Genomic DNA, 13926 nt, shown 5'->3' with positions numbered 1-13926 from the left:
TTTATTTCATCCATCCTCCAGGGAACAAAGCTAATATACACTGAAATCATTCCCCATTCCTTGTCTCGAAATAAAATGGAGTCTTATGAACTCTGCATTGTTCTAGGCTCTACACTCATTCGCAAGTTTTCATATACAATCTGATAACTATAACCTGTAGTCTACAATATGGAAACAGAATGTAGTGCACTCTATCTATGCTACAGAAACTAAACCCCTGTATCCCTGTGAATTCTTTCACAACTGGGTTATCAAATTCAAGTGAAATTCAATTCCAGAAAACAAAAACCATATCACTGCATTACACTAAACAAACCCAAGAAACAATTGAAACTAAAACAGAGCAGAGGAATAAAGCAACTACCTGAGGAGAATTAAACTCTATGAAACAATGACCCAGGGTTTCTTGGCTACTGGGGTTCACAGGCATCGAAAACCCATCTTCTTTAACAACACCAACTTCACTAAACACACACTCGAATTTCACAACTCAACACCAATGAACACAAGTTAAAAAGGGTCCAGAAAATTCACCAAAACAAAATCAAACTCAACCCATTACAGATATCCAATGATACAAGGATGCTGGCAGTACTCAAATCATAGGCAAATTGAATTGACCAAATCCCCGAAATTGGTTCTAAATAGTTCTAAATATATGTACATCACAACACCCAGTATATATGTGTGCTACAAATCACAATCTACTACTCATATCAAAAACCCAAAATAATATTGATACTTCCTTTTCATCAAAATTACCGAAATTTATCATGAAATAGATAAAAAAAACTAACCTGAATCAAATTGCCAAGCAGCCTTGATTAAGGCTTCGATTTCCAATGATAGGAGCATTTTTATGCCATATTTTAATAATTATTTCCCCGTATTTTGCTTAGTTATTTCCTTTACTTAATCATTTTTAATTTAGTTTCTATTTTCTAGGTACATTAGAATAAATGGAGAATAAATGAGCTGAAATGAAGAAATGGAGTTTTCCTGGTCCAACTAGGAATCCCAGTCAACGCAGGAATCCTGATGAGGCTAGGAAACCTAAAGGCATTAGGAGACCACATGGCTTGAAGAAGACGTGGGAGATATTATGGGAGATTAAATCTGATTTTTGCATGGGAAATGATGGAGATAATGTGAAAATCAAGGAGATTACGTTGAGAAAATTTTGGGAGAGTTTCATGGGATTGTGCAACAAGAAAAGGCTCAAAACAAGTCCAGATTCGTTCCTTAATTCCCTCAAGATATGTTGGCTGAAATTAGAGAATAAAATCTGCAATTTAATGTGAAAATCAAGAGAAAATCAGGGGGAGGATATTAAGGATAATGCCATGGAGAGATTTAAGGGAGAAAATGTCCAAAACAAGTCCCGATTCATTCCTATTTTCACTCAAAATTATTTTGGCCGAAAATTAAGAGAAAAATCAGATAAAATCTTGGGAAATCAGCAATAATATATTTGGAAAGATTATGGAATTATTTTGGAGCTTTTTGATTGGTTGAGTGACATGGCAGAGCTGACGTGGCGCTACGTGATTGGTTGAAGCTGTGTCGTGCAACCAGAAAATTCTTTGGAAATTAAATTCATGAAGCTTTGCCTTGCCCTATATATAGCCTCCTCTCCACAACACCACCACTTGAGACACCACCTCTCTCCATTAGAAAAATTCTCTCCATTCTCTAGTCTTCAGAAGCTCTGTGTCTCAACCAAGGAGGAGGAGAAGTCATGCAATACATCTAGATCCTATCCTCCATCCACCCATGTGTCGTCCCTAGAAGATTACTTGCTTTCAAGGATCTTCAAGTTCTTCGTCTCAAGGCTTCATCATTCATCCTTCACGGTGTATTTCATCTTTTTCTTTTGTTTCCTTTGTTTGATTTGTAGAGTTATGAATTCTAGTTAACATGACGTTAAGGGCAAAGTTTAAAGCCCATTTATATGTTTTGAAATAAAGTTGTGATTTTTTGTTGATTTATATGTTGCTTATGTGAGATTGCTTGATTGATTTTGTTTTACAGAAAGCTTTTGCATGTTTATGTTCTTTGGTGGCCAACTTAGGATATATGCATGTAATTGGAGCTAATTTAAGTAGTGAAGGCTTTGGACAAAAGTCAAAATCAATTAAGGAGGATTGCAAATAGGTGAACTTAGTCATAACTAGGTTGTGCACTTTGGTTGACATCCTTTCTTTGTTCTTAATGCGTTGAATGTGTTCTTGATTAGCTAGCTTTCTAGACTATGATTGCATGTTCAATAAGATTGACTTAGGTGCTTTCACTTAGATTAATTATTTAAGGAAAGTAAAAAATGGGAAATCTTTTGCTTTCTAACGTTTCACATGGTCAACTTCTTTCTCATGACATAGAAGATCAACTATAGGAATTGTGATTGGATTTCTTGCATATGATTGTGGTTTTGATCTTTATTCCTTGCGTTCCACCCGTGTATATATGTTTATACATTTTCTTTATTTTATTTATTTAATTTTGATTTAATAATCCTAATCCCCCGTTTAATTTCATGTATATATTTTTTCTTTATTTTATTTTTGTAATTAATACTTTGTACTTTTATTCTTTATTTGTTTTTGCAATTACAGGTGTACCCTTAATCCCCGGTTAGAACGATCCCTATTTACCATATACTAACGATGACAATTTTCAGGGTTAAATTATGTGCTTACTTTTTAGCGTATCATCCAACCCGAAATTGTGATGAGAGGCTGAGGCAGCGTCAGAGGGAGGGTGTGTGTGATGCGGCATCTGTGATGAGAGGGAGAGAGATTGTGCAGCGTCTAGATAGAAGAAGGGTTTCATGGCAATCCTTAATTGCCTCAACCAAGGGAGGATAGAGACCGGTATTTTCAAAGATTCATTAATCTACAGTCACTCCCGCTACAGTAGGATCCTGGCTTCTGGCTTCTGGCTTCTGAAAGCAGGGGTCAGGCAGCTTCTACTTTTCAAGAGAAGCTGCAGCGGCTTTTGGAATAAGCTGAGCATAAGTAGGGTTACCAAACGCATAGTCATCTTGTGCTTATAAGCGGGGGAGCTAAAAAGTCCCCCCAAACATAGCCTTAATGAATCTGGTGGAGTATAAAATTGAGTGCATTGCTCGAAGTTAGTTTTCCTAGTGTGAGATGAATTTTCATAGTTGTGTAGATTTTTGGATAATTGAGTGAAAATCTACTGGTGGATGGTACCCATTTTTTCTTACTTGACCACTGATTTAAGATACAAAACACATAGGGATTTATTGTATATTTGTACGTACCATTCTGGTCTTGGGTTTAAATGAAATCTATATTCCTGTCAAAAAAAAAAGTTTAGATTCACCCTCTTCATCAATTCAAATAATTTTTAAACACAAATTCTTCAAGTCATTGTTGCAACAATTATTCCTATTTAACAAAGCCTTGGCACTCTACTTTAATAATTGTTATATAGTACTTCAATTTTATGGTTATATCTTGTGTTGGGCTAATTTTCATTTATTTTAGGCCGTAGGCTTTATGTTTATTTTGTTCTTTTTTAGTTGTTCATAATTTCATTAAGATTTGTACCTACGGATATTATATTGACTTTGAGCACTAATTTATAGCCCATGTCTCTTAATGGTACATGATTAAATCAAATTATGGCTCTCAATATGATTATTTCTCAAATGTTGAATACAAATTCCTCTCTCTCTCTCTGAAAACACGGAACGAAAATCCTAGGGGAACCAAAGTTTTTTGCGTCCATGTCCCATCCAGTGGTGCATCCTTGGGATGTTATTATCAGACGCGTAAGTCTAGTCGATGAGTCTGATAGTGAAGGTCACAGAGTCGAGATTGGGGTGTGACTAGGGAGAGGCCCCGACAACCAGGCTTCAGCTTTCTCACTCTTCGATCTAGCTCTTCAGTGCAGTGGGTGAGTGCAGACTGTGCAGTAAATGAGCGTCAATGGAGGAATGGGTTTTTGTGAAGTTTGCAGCCGCTGTTTTGGGGCAACGATGCATGTATTACACCCCGTACCCAAATTTACCAGTTTACTAGTCATTTGGACGGTAAACGAATAAAAATTTCACTTCTTACCTTAATTTTGACCTTTTAGTGCATCAAAAAGTTGACGTTTTCTTCGCTTCAAAATTCTAGAAAGTTGTAGAGAACGTTAAACCGAGTTCATGGACATGCGGCATATGAAAATCGGAGTTCGTATGAAAAAGTTATGATCTAAAAATCTCAGGTCACTATTTCAGGAAACTACTATAAATAGCAAGTGTAAAGGAGGTAGCTTTCCATTTTCAGGATAAAACCCTAGCAAACTTTTCTCTTCCCAGACCCGATTAACAACACGACTCGAATTTGAAAACCTGGCGAGTTCTCCGTCATTCTGGCGACCCAGACAGCCGGACCGGTTGTATTCTACGCGGCGACCCTTCCTTCGGCAACTGTCAGCTTTGATTTGCACTGGAGGACGAGTTTCGAAGCTGAAACCAATTCGGCCACCATGTTCGATTGCCATTTTCCGGCCACCTTCGGCTGCACCACCACCCACATCTTGAAGCTCTCTTCTTCATAGTTCAAATCCACCCAACTACCAGCTCCAATTCAATCGGAGGAAGGAGAATTGAACATCGGAAGAAAAACTAGGGATTTTGGGTTTTTGAGGTAAATTATGACTTGTAGACGTAAAATTGATCAATGTTGTAGTTGAGAAGTTGTTGGGGATGTTGTAAGGAACATTTTGATGTAGGTTTGGAGACCCAATTTAGGGTCAGAGATGGCGGCGCTTGGGGGTGCGTTCGGCCACTTCAGACCTTCTGTTTTGGTTTGTTAGGTAGAGCACAGCTTTATAGACATGTTGATATAAACTTTGTAGCGATTGGTGCACGTTTTGAAAATAATCGAAATTTTCGAAATTTTAGATTTCGGTTCTTGAAATCAGTTGTACATAATATCAATTTGTTCAGGATAACGTGTAGATAGAGTTCGAGTAAGAAACATTGGACGACCGTCATAGCTACAATTCTGATTATTTTTTGTCTTTCATTTTTCATGTTGCATTGGTTATATCAATGAATGGAGCGACTTGTGAAGTCTAGGAGCCATTGAGAGCAGTTGAATGCCAGGAGTTTCTTTAGATCAATTGGTCACCTGTCTAATTGGATGCAAATCTATCTATGGACAACCAATTACAAACAACTGTATGTTGACAGACAGTTATTCATGCAGTTTAGAGTTAAAGGCAGTTCCCCTTGTGGATAAGTCCAAACGAAGTGTTTGGTCATGGTTTTATCTCTTTTGAGTTTTTTTAAGAGAAGTGAAGACATTTTCACTTCTCCATTGAATGGGTATATGTATATAAGTTATTTCACATGACTGTTTGGCAAGCGCACTTCAACATTTGTAGGGATGCACTTATGATTCCCGCTGTGCTGAGCTATTCTTAAAGCATATGTATCTTATGAAATCTAATGAAAGATTGAAGTATTTTGTGAAGATTGAGCATGCCACAATAGCAAATACATTTTGCAAACCAGGAGAGTTTATGGTGACAATAAAAAGAGACGAGTTCAGAAGTATTTAAAATGAGATGAAAAAATTATTTGATTGATTGAGAGACTACCATATGCAAGATATATCAAGTGACATCCCATATGATGTGACTCAAATAAATGATCTCATTAAGTTCCTCAGGTACATTTATATCGATGATACAACAAGATACTCTCTCTCTTTTTTTTTATGCGAAAAAGACTATAATTAAATATGAAAGCCTCCAAGGCATCCGAAGTTTACAACAAAAGATTATGAACACTTTTATAATTGAATCTTTTAGACGTGAGAATTTAGAATGAATGCAGTTATCTATATTTTACCCACTACTTACGTCTCTCTTTCATAATTATCTCTTTGTTTATTTATTTTTGTTTATTACTATAATAAACTTTGTATTTATTTGTTTTAATTAACTTAATAAGAGTAATTAAGGTAGTTCAAAATTTTTTGAGGGCTTATAGAACTAAAATTTTAAAAATCAATTATAATTAGATTTTTTTTTTGATTGAAATAGGTAAGCTCTTTCATTAAGTTCAACAAGCAGTATAAAAACGAAACAACCCCATAGGGGTGATAGAAAGAATTGTTCCTCAGAACCTCATGAAAACCCTATTGTAGAAGAATAAAATCCCAAAAGTCCCTAGTACACCCACCTTTTAGGAAGTCCACGCACTATTATTCTAACAAAAACTAAGAAATCTCGAAGCAAACATAAAAAGATTCAACTAAGGTACTGGTTTTTGCGACCCAAACAGTAATTAAACAATACTATGGGTCATAGAGACCCTATTCATAGAGGGGGTAGAAAGTGAATAATCACCCTCAACCCTCATTCCAAAGACAGACCAGGCCTTAAAAAAACTTAGGACCCTGCCCACCCACGTCCAACCATGCATCAAGCCCTCCAACTAGTGCAAGGCCCAGTGGGTTGGAATTGCTAAGGGCAACCCAAGATTTCCATCACAGCCAAACAAACCACCACCGCTGCCGTGGGTCGTCACCGAAGAGACTGCACCATCACCAGGATCGAAACACACCCAGGTCAGCACCAAACTTAGATCACTCGGGATTGACTTTTGGTCAACACGCTCCGCAAACTCCAATTCCACACACCTGGGTTTCATCGCTGCCAGTAGAGAACAGAGGACGGCAGAACCCAAGAATTTGAGCTGCCACCACCCCCAAACGCTCTGATACCTTTCATAGTAAGACCAAATTTAATAGCCACACAGTCATCGTCCAACTAAATGACCCCCGCCGTTGGAAGAAAAGCCACACCCAGCCAAGGCGGCGCCATCTCAGTGAGAAACTAATCTGATCTAGACGATCCAATGATCCGCTCCCGAAGCCAGGGATCGAAGCTGCCCACGACTTGACCCGGCCAAACGTGCTCTAGTGAACCACACCCAGCATGAAGAGAAAGTAAGAACAAAAGCCGATTAGACAAGCAAATCGGAATACAACCATCAAAGACGGTAGATGTAGGAAAGAGAACAGACACCCTCCCAAAATCCTAACAGAGCGCTAGGTCAGATACCGACTTTTTTGCTTGTTTATAATTAGAAATTTAATTGCAGCCATTTATATTTGAGAAGTTTTAAAAACACACCCATAATTACTTAATACACACTCCATATTTAATACACGACCCATTTAATTTCTCATTCTAATAATTTACTAAATACACAACCCAAAGTACCTAAAATACCCTAAATCTCAAAAATCATGAAATATCCTACTTTTTGACTATATTAAGGTTACTATTTAATATGATTGGTATATTCTAGTATATTGACATTTTGCAAATGACCATATTGATTACTTGTGTTAGTTATTGAGAAATCCATAAAGATTTATTATTGTTCCCTTTAAATAGATGCATATAAATAGGCTTTGTGTTGTTTGAGCTCTCATCCACCAAACACCATGTTAATCAAGTATAAAATTATGAGTTAAAACATTCAACTAAAACTATACCAGTAGTTTCTTCATAGTGGCGGAACTAAATAGTTGTCATTAGAGGGGCCAAACAAATTAACAATTACAAAGTTTTTTCACCTGTGATGTTTATATTAGAAATAAATTGATTAATCATAACTCTTAGAACAAAAAAGGAAATTAACAAAAAATGGGAGTAAAGCGATTTTTTTTTTAAAATATTGATTTTAAAATTCTAAATATTATGGTCTCTAATCTCATCTAATTACAATTTATTTAAGGAAAAATTAAATTAGATAGTTTCTAACTTTATACTTGTATTAAATTGGGATGCCATGTATAGAAATTTGTTGTGTTTATCTAACTATTTATACATAAATAGAATAATATAAGGAAAATATGACTATTTTTTTCTTCTTCTAATGTATAGATGTCTATTTTGGTCATTTAACCTATCTACAAAATCTAATTTGAAATATAAAATAATAGGGATGTGTATTAAGTGATGAGTAGTGCTAGAGACACCAAATATTTATACCAAATTCATATACTGAATGATGTGGCAGGTGCCAACTCATCAAAGAAATTGCTAACATAGACTTTCTCTACTAATTTTTTCTTTATCAAAAAATTAAAAATCAAGAAACCTAAAACCATTGCAAAGTCCCATATATGGCCGCCATCCTCATCGAGAGGAGATCATCTACCATCAGACGTAGATCTAGTTGGTTGGGTGAGGCTTTTTTCTCCATTTTCAATGTTTCACTCATTTCACTCACCTTATTCACCTATCTTGCATGATATTTTTGGAGGACCTTTTTCTTCCAATAAGACTATTGGGGCCTATTAATCAACACTCCTTGGGTACCCCCAGACTCTAGATGACAAAGCAACAAGGATCTTCCATCAACAAATATGGTCAGGCCAATAGCCAAGAAGTCATAATTAACTGCAGACATAACACGATCCCCAATTGTTGGCACTGAATATAGCCCAATCTCTAATTGATTCTTTAATTCAAATTTTTAAAGTTCAAATGTCTCGAGGAAATCATGAAAAGAGAGGGAGTAAAAGAAGGAGAAATGAACTTTGGTAAGTTTGGATGGCTTTTAATTAATTCATTAATTCATCTGACAACAAAGGCAAAAGTTCTAGCACTTTTTCATGCTCCGGTTAGGAAGGGTGAAGCAAGAGTGGATGCAAGTACAGCGAAGCATGAGTGGATGCTCAAATGTATAAGGAAGAAGATAATTAATGGTCTATGTTTAATCTTATCTTGTGTTTTTTTTTATAATTTTTTTTAAGGAGAAGCATAAAATTGTATTATTTCCATATCATCACCATCTTAGAACCAAAATTGATGACATACCAGGTGCCACATCATTTGATAATGAGTTTTGGTATAATTTTTGGGATCTCAGGTATTTTCTTTAAGTGATTAGGAGTGTGTATTTAAAATTGCTCTTTATATTTATATTTTGTTCATTTGTTGGAGACGGACTAATTTTTAACCGCACTCTCTGGGAAATGTAATTTTTTTTCCGGTTAAAATACAGCGGAGGACTTGTTACCCCTTCTCCAGTCCAAACCTTTCCTATATAAACTCTTCCAAGGCCAAATTAACCACATTCTCGATTCTTCGCTCTCTCGCCTCAACTTCTCTGATTCTCTCTCCCCCTAAGCATTTGTGGTAAGCTATTTTTCTCAGATATTCATCGGCTCGCTTTTTGCTTCCTATTTAGGGCTTGTAATCGATTTTGCTTCACAAATCGATATCAGTAAGTCCATCACTGATGCTTGCGACGCACCGAGAATTTGTGGCATTAGCTTTCGATGTGCATGAAATTAGAAGCTCAGTCATTCAATTTAGCGTTTTCTTGAAGCTATTTTAGTTAATGGTAGACTGTGCTTCTGCAATTTTATTTTAGTTTTTGTGTTTAATTTGTCTGTAAATTTTCTTGGAACGATGAGGCTGTGAAGTGAATATGTTTATAGGTAGTGAAACTTCGTGAGCTTGCTTTTTATGAGTTAGGGTTTTACTTGTTAAGCTACTTTGATCCTGTTTTCTGAGTATTTTTGAGATTCGAATCCAGTAGTTATGCATCAAGCAGACCATGGCGTTTTGTTTTTCACTGCATTATTTTGTTTGGGGGTTGAGCGTGCTCGGACTGCATTATGACACTGATGTTTTGGCAGCGCAGGGCCAACCATTTCAAGAAAAGCATTAAATTGTTGCATAAAGAATATGATTAAACAAAAGCTATTATCAATAGAATTAAGGTCTGTTCTTTAGTTCATTGGGCTTTGTTTTTGATTAACCAACCAGTTAAAGAAAATATGACAGTTTGGGTTGAATCAGAGGTTCTATGTTGAATTGTTGATTGTTATTGCTTTCCGAATACATTCCTTTTCCCTCTTTCTTGGTTTATTGCTGTATTAGTGTTAACAAATTGATATAACAAATTACAATACATATGTTTTCTCTAGAATTTTTCTAATCCACAATATCCTTTTCAGGTAGGATAATTGATTCCAATGGCATCAAGGTTGGCTGCAAGGTTTTTCTCTCGGAGGATGTCAAGCAGTGGAAAGATACTGAGTGAAGAGGAAAAAGCTGCAGAAAATGTTACATCAAGGTATTTTTGATTGTCTAGATACATCTTTGTATGTTTCCTTTGAATTGTTTGGCTGTGTACTTGCTGTGCATCTATAATAGTTTCTTCTTGATTATGTTGTAGGAATATGGAGTTAGCTTGGGATGTTGTGTTTACTTTTGAGTTTTCCTGCTGTTGAAACTTACTCTATGTACGAATACATGCTTCTACATCCCTTACTTTGATCTTGCCAACATGAGTATTGGTCATTGTTGTTCTATGATTCTTTTCCTGCAGTACCTTTCCAAATTCTTGGAAATTTAGCTTTCTCAAATCATTGTCTGATGAAGAAAAGTTTTGTATGTAAGGCCTAAAACTTATGTAGAATATTGGTCTGTCCTTGAAAACATGAAATAAAAAGCTGAATGAAACCTTTTACAGCTTGAATATGTTTATTCCCTGCCCTTTTTTTTCTTATTCAGGCCAATAGATTCAGTTGTAATTAAATGATTAGGAGTATATGTTGTAGTTGATTTTGGTGGGGTGCAAGGAGGATATGTTGCATAAAGATTTGGTCTAATGTTGTAAGTTGTAACTGGATATCTATTTATTCAGGCCAATAGATATGTCTCTAACTGGATATCTTTCCAAAGCTAGTTGAGCAAACAGAAAAAGAGAGTGAGAACTTTTTTATTATTGAAAAGTTTGACTTCATAAGGCGGATGATCAGGTATCAAAATTGAAGAACTATGAATATTGATAATATAGGGATATTCTGGTGCTAGATTGGAAACTGAATGTCTTCTGTCCATGAAAGCTGGGGACTTTTCCAGATGCCATCCTATTCATCATTAATGGATTCTTGTCTGAGTCTGTGGTTATATTGATAAAGTGGTTATTTATGTGCTGAACTTTCTATACTAGAACTTTACCCTGCTAATGTGCTAGATATGTGCTTTATCTATGTGTGCATATATACACTTTCATGATCAAATGCATGACTTATATGGCTTATGGCTTCTATGGTGGTTTTTCTAGATGCGATAAGTTCTATTGAGTTCAGCAGACTTCTACTATGTAAAAACCCTATGATTAAAGATAGGATTATTAGTAATCACAATTCACAAGCTCACTGCATACTGTGGTTACAAAACATTGATGATTAAACTATTCTTGTCCTGTATTCTATGCCTGTTTGGAACTGATGTCTGGCTTTAAATGGCTTTTCATCCTTACCGTCCATGAGAATTCTATGGTTCTTATTGTTAGCTATACACTTTGTTTAAGCCTGGAGAGAGCCTACAATGGACGCTTTCTCTCTTTTATTCTTTTTCTATTTTATTTTTTATTTTGCTTTATAATCCTGTAAAAATACACAATGGAACATAACTAGGGCATAATGTGATTGCAAGAAGTGACTGTTTGTATACATCCTTCTTAATCCTTTCCCAAGCCCAACATCACTTATCATCATTAGTAGATACAGGGGAGAAGGAGTCCATGCCTTGACAAATGGGAATCAACCTGAAACTTTATATTCCAAATATAGTTATTAATGTTGTAAACTAGAAAAGAAATCGCTGACCCCGTCAACATTGAAGGAAATGACATCTAGATTGCTCTTATGTTTACCTTTGCATTGTAAAATGCTATTTGACAATATATGAACTAAAAGTAAGTAAAAAGTGATTAAATGAGTTTGTGTGAAATCCCTCACCTTTCTTCATCCAAGCAGTACAGAACACAGAACTCTTGGTTTGAAATTTCTCTTTTACCTTAAAGTATGAAGCTGATGGATAATCTTCTGTTTGTCTGAGCAGTAGCATGTCCAATTCTTTTAGTATAAATTTAGTTAAACTTTGAATATATGTTCTCTCAACTTAGTGTTTCTGATGTCTGCTGCTTCTTTGTCATATGTCCGATCGAATCATGTTATATCTTCTGACTGTCTATGTTTACTGTTTCTCATATTGCAGAAAACTGAGCAAGAGAAGCTTGAGAAGCTTGCACGAAAGGTATGACCGCTCTGTAACTGTTCATATATTTTGATACTTTAGGCAATCTTATATGGTCTTTAGTGGTCAGATTTTACCATTCAGAAAATTGAACCACATTTCAGGACTCTGCTGAATGTTCAATGAGGCTAGTTCAAATAAAGAAATAAAATCTAAAGTGTTGTAGTCGATGTGTGGTCTCAAATTTTGGGGCTACCTCGTATGCTAGTGTATTGGTTGCTCTGATTGAATGACTAAGAACTTATTATCCTATATTTCTGATCATGTTTAGTTAATCAAGCTCAAAAGAAAGAAAAAGATCTGGGTGTTGGTTTGTATATGTTTCTCAACTAGTTTTTTTTAATCAATGACTTAAATTTTTTCAGGGCCCTAAACCAGAAGACAAAGCAACTGCAGGCCCGGGGGAATCGATAACTGATGCCAAACCAAGTGATTCGAGCTCAACTGCCAAAGTATCAACTGACAAGTACAGGAATTATGCTGTTGTAGCTGGTGTTATGACTGCTGCTGCTGCTCTGGGATGGTATATCAAAGGAAGTGAAAAGAAGGCAGAAGTGCAGGACTGAGGTTAAAGTGTCTTGATGTGGAACATTTGAACATCAGTTAGTATCACGCAGTTAGCATAGAAATAAAGCAAACTATGAACTTTCAATGTTTCTGTTCTGGCTGGTGTATACTTTGTTGAGTTTTGAGGCACTGTTTCCGTTTTGACCTCTTCTTTTCCCAGAAATATATACATGAATGGAGGATACCTTTCCAGCATTCAATTTCGAGTGAGATTTTTATTGTTATTGTTTAATAGTAGGCAGCAAATGAGTACTAATTCTCTGAGCAGGTGAGAGTGCATATCTGGCTTAAGAGCCCAGTTAATCCGAGTTTCATGCCCTCGTGAAGAGCACTCTAGTGCTCTTGATAAAATGGGTTGATGAAACTGACTGAAAGACCTCTCATGTTGGTGTTTTTGCTAGATCTTCTCAGGCTTGATATTGTGAGTTCAACTTATATGTTTGTTCACGACGTTTAATTGCATATGGCATTTGACGACCACATTGTGGTGATGCTGCCTGAAACCCTCCAAAATGGCCATGATTTGGGGTCTGGTGCATTTATGTTTCTTTGTTCTAGCTATTAGGGAGGCTGAAGAGGGGGAATTTGAGCTCCAAGCTTCTTGAGCAAGGAAAACGAAATATTGGGGTGAATGTAAAAACACCTTCTATCAGAAATCAAATTGGCATATCTCTCTCTACTTATTTTTCGATGTGGGGCTACTGGCAAAGATTCATCACAAACATAATTTCGTCTTGAGAGTTATCAAGAGGACAATGATAGAGCAGATAAACAATGACTAGAGGATCTCTAACTGGCAATTTACCTAGTTCAGCAAAACATGTCTAACAAGGTCGGATAGTGCCCAACTTCAGAAGCTCCTTGTGCTATCAATTGGCCGTTTTTGGTTTGGCCTTTGTATTATCAATCTGGCATTATATTTTTAGATGCTTTCCATCTTGGCTATTCATTCAAAGTTTCATCAAATTACCAATAAAAATTGGACATGAATCTCATATGTCCGGCTCTCCCTCTAGCTCATAGTTTGTTTGAAGATGATTACCAAACCAATAAAACAACGACTCTAAAGTCTGTAACTCTTCATTACATTTCAGTTGTGATTAACGAATCTTCACTTCACATTTCGTAATCAAAATCAGTGATATCTCATTCACATTTGAAGATCATCCATTTAAAAACATAATTTATCAGAAAATATTTAGTCATTCACATGTCCACTAAATACAAAAATACAATTTAACGGCATTTTTTTTTTCAAAT

General features: G+C 35.9%; 1 long non-coding RNA gene across 6 annotated transcripts; it reads left to right on the top strand.

Annotated features, from left to right (window-relative positions):
- Window positions 1-9065: 9065 nt before the first annotated feature.
- Window positions 9066-12890, top strand: LOC112201952. Of its 6 annotated transcripts, none has more exons than XR_005799901.1 (5): window positions 9144-9180; window positions 9687-9770; window positions 10008-10126; window positions 12061-12099; window positions 12465-12890. It is a non-coding gene; the product is annotated as an uncharacterized LOC112201952 (long non-coding RNA). The 6 variants fall into 6 exon arrangements; XR_005799902.1 differs by lacking the exon at window positions 9144-9180 and adding an exon at window positions 9253-9268 and having other exon boundaries at window positions 9692-9770; XR_002937014.2 differs by lacking the exon at window positions 9687-9770 and having other exon boundaries at window positions 9066-9180.
- The last annotated feature ends 1036 nt before the right edge of the window (window positions 12891-13926 follow it).

Source organism: Rosa chinensis, chromosome 5 (assembly GCF_002994745.2).
Source record: "Rosa chinensis cultivar Old Blush chromosome 5, RchiOBHm-V2, whole genome shotgun sequence".
NCBI classification, from domain to species: Eukaryota; Viridiplantae; Streptophyta; class Magnoliopsida; order Rosales; family Rosaceae; genus Rosa; species Rosa chinensis.
Note: the sequence above shows the minus strand (reverse complement) of the source record. Positions and strands in the feature narration are given on the sequence as shown.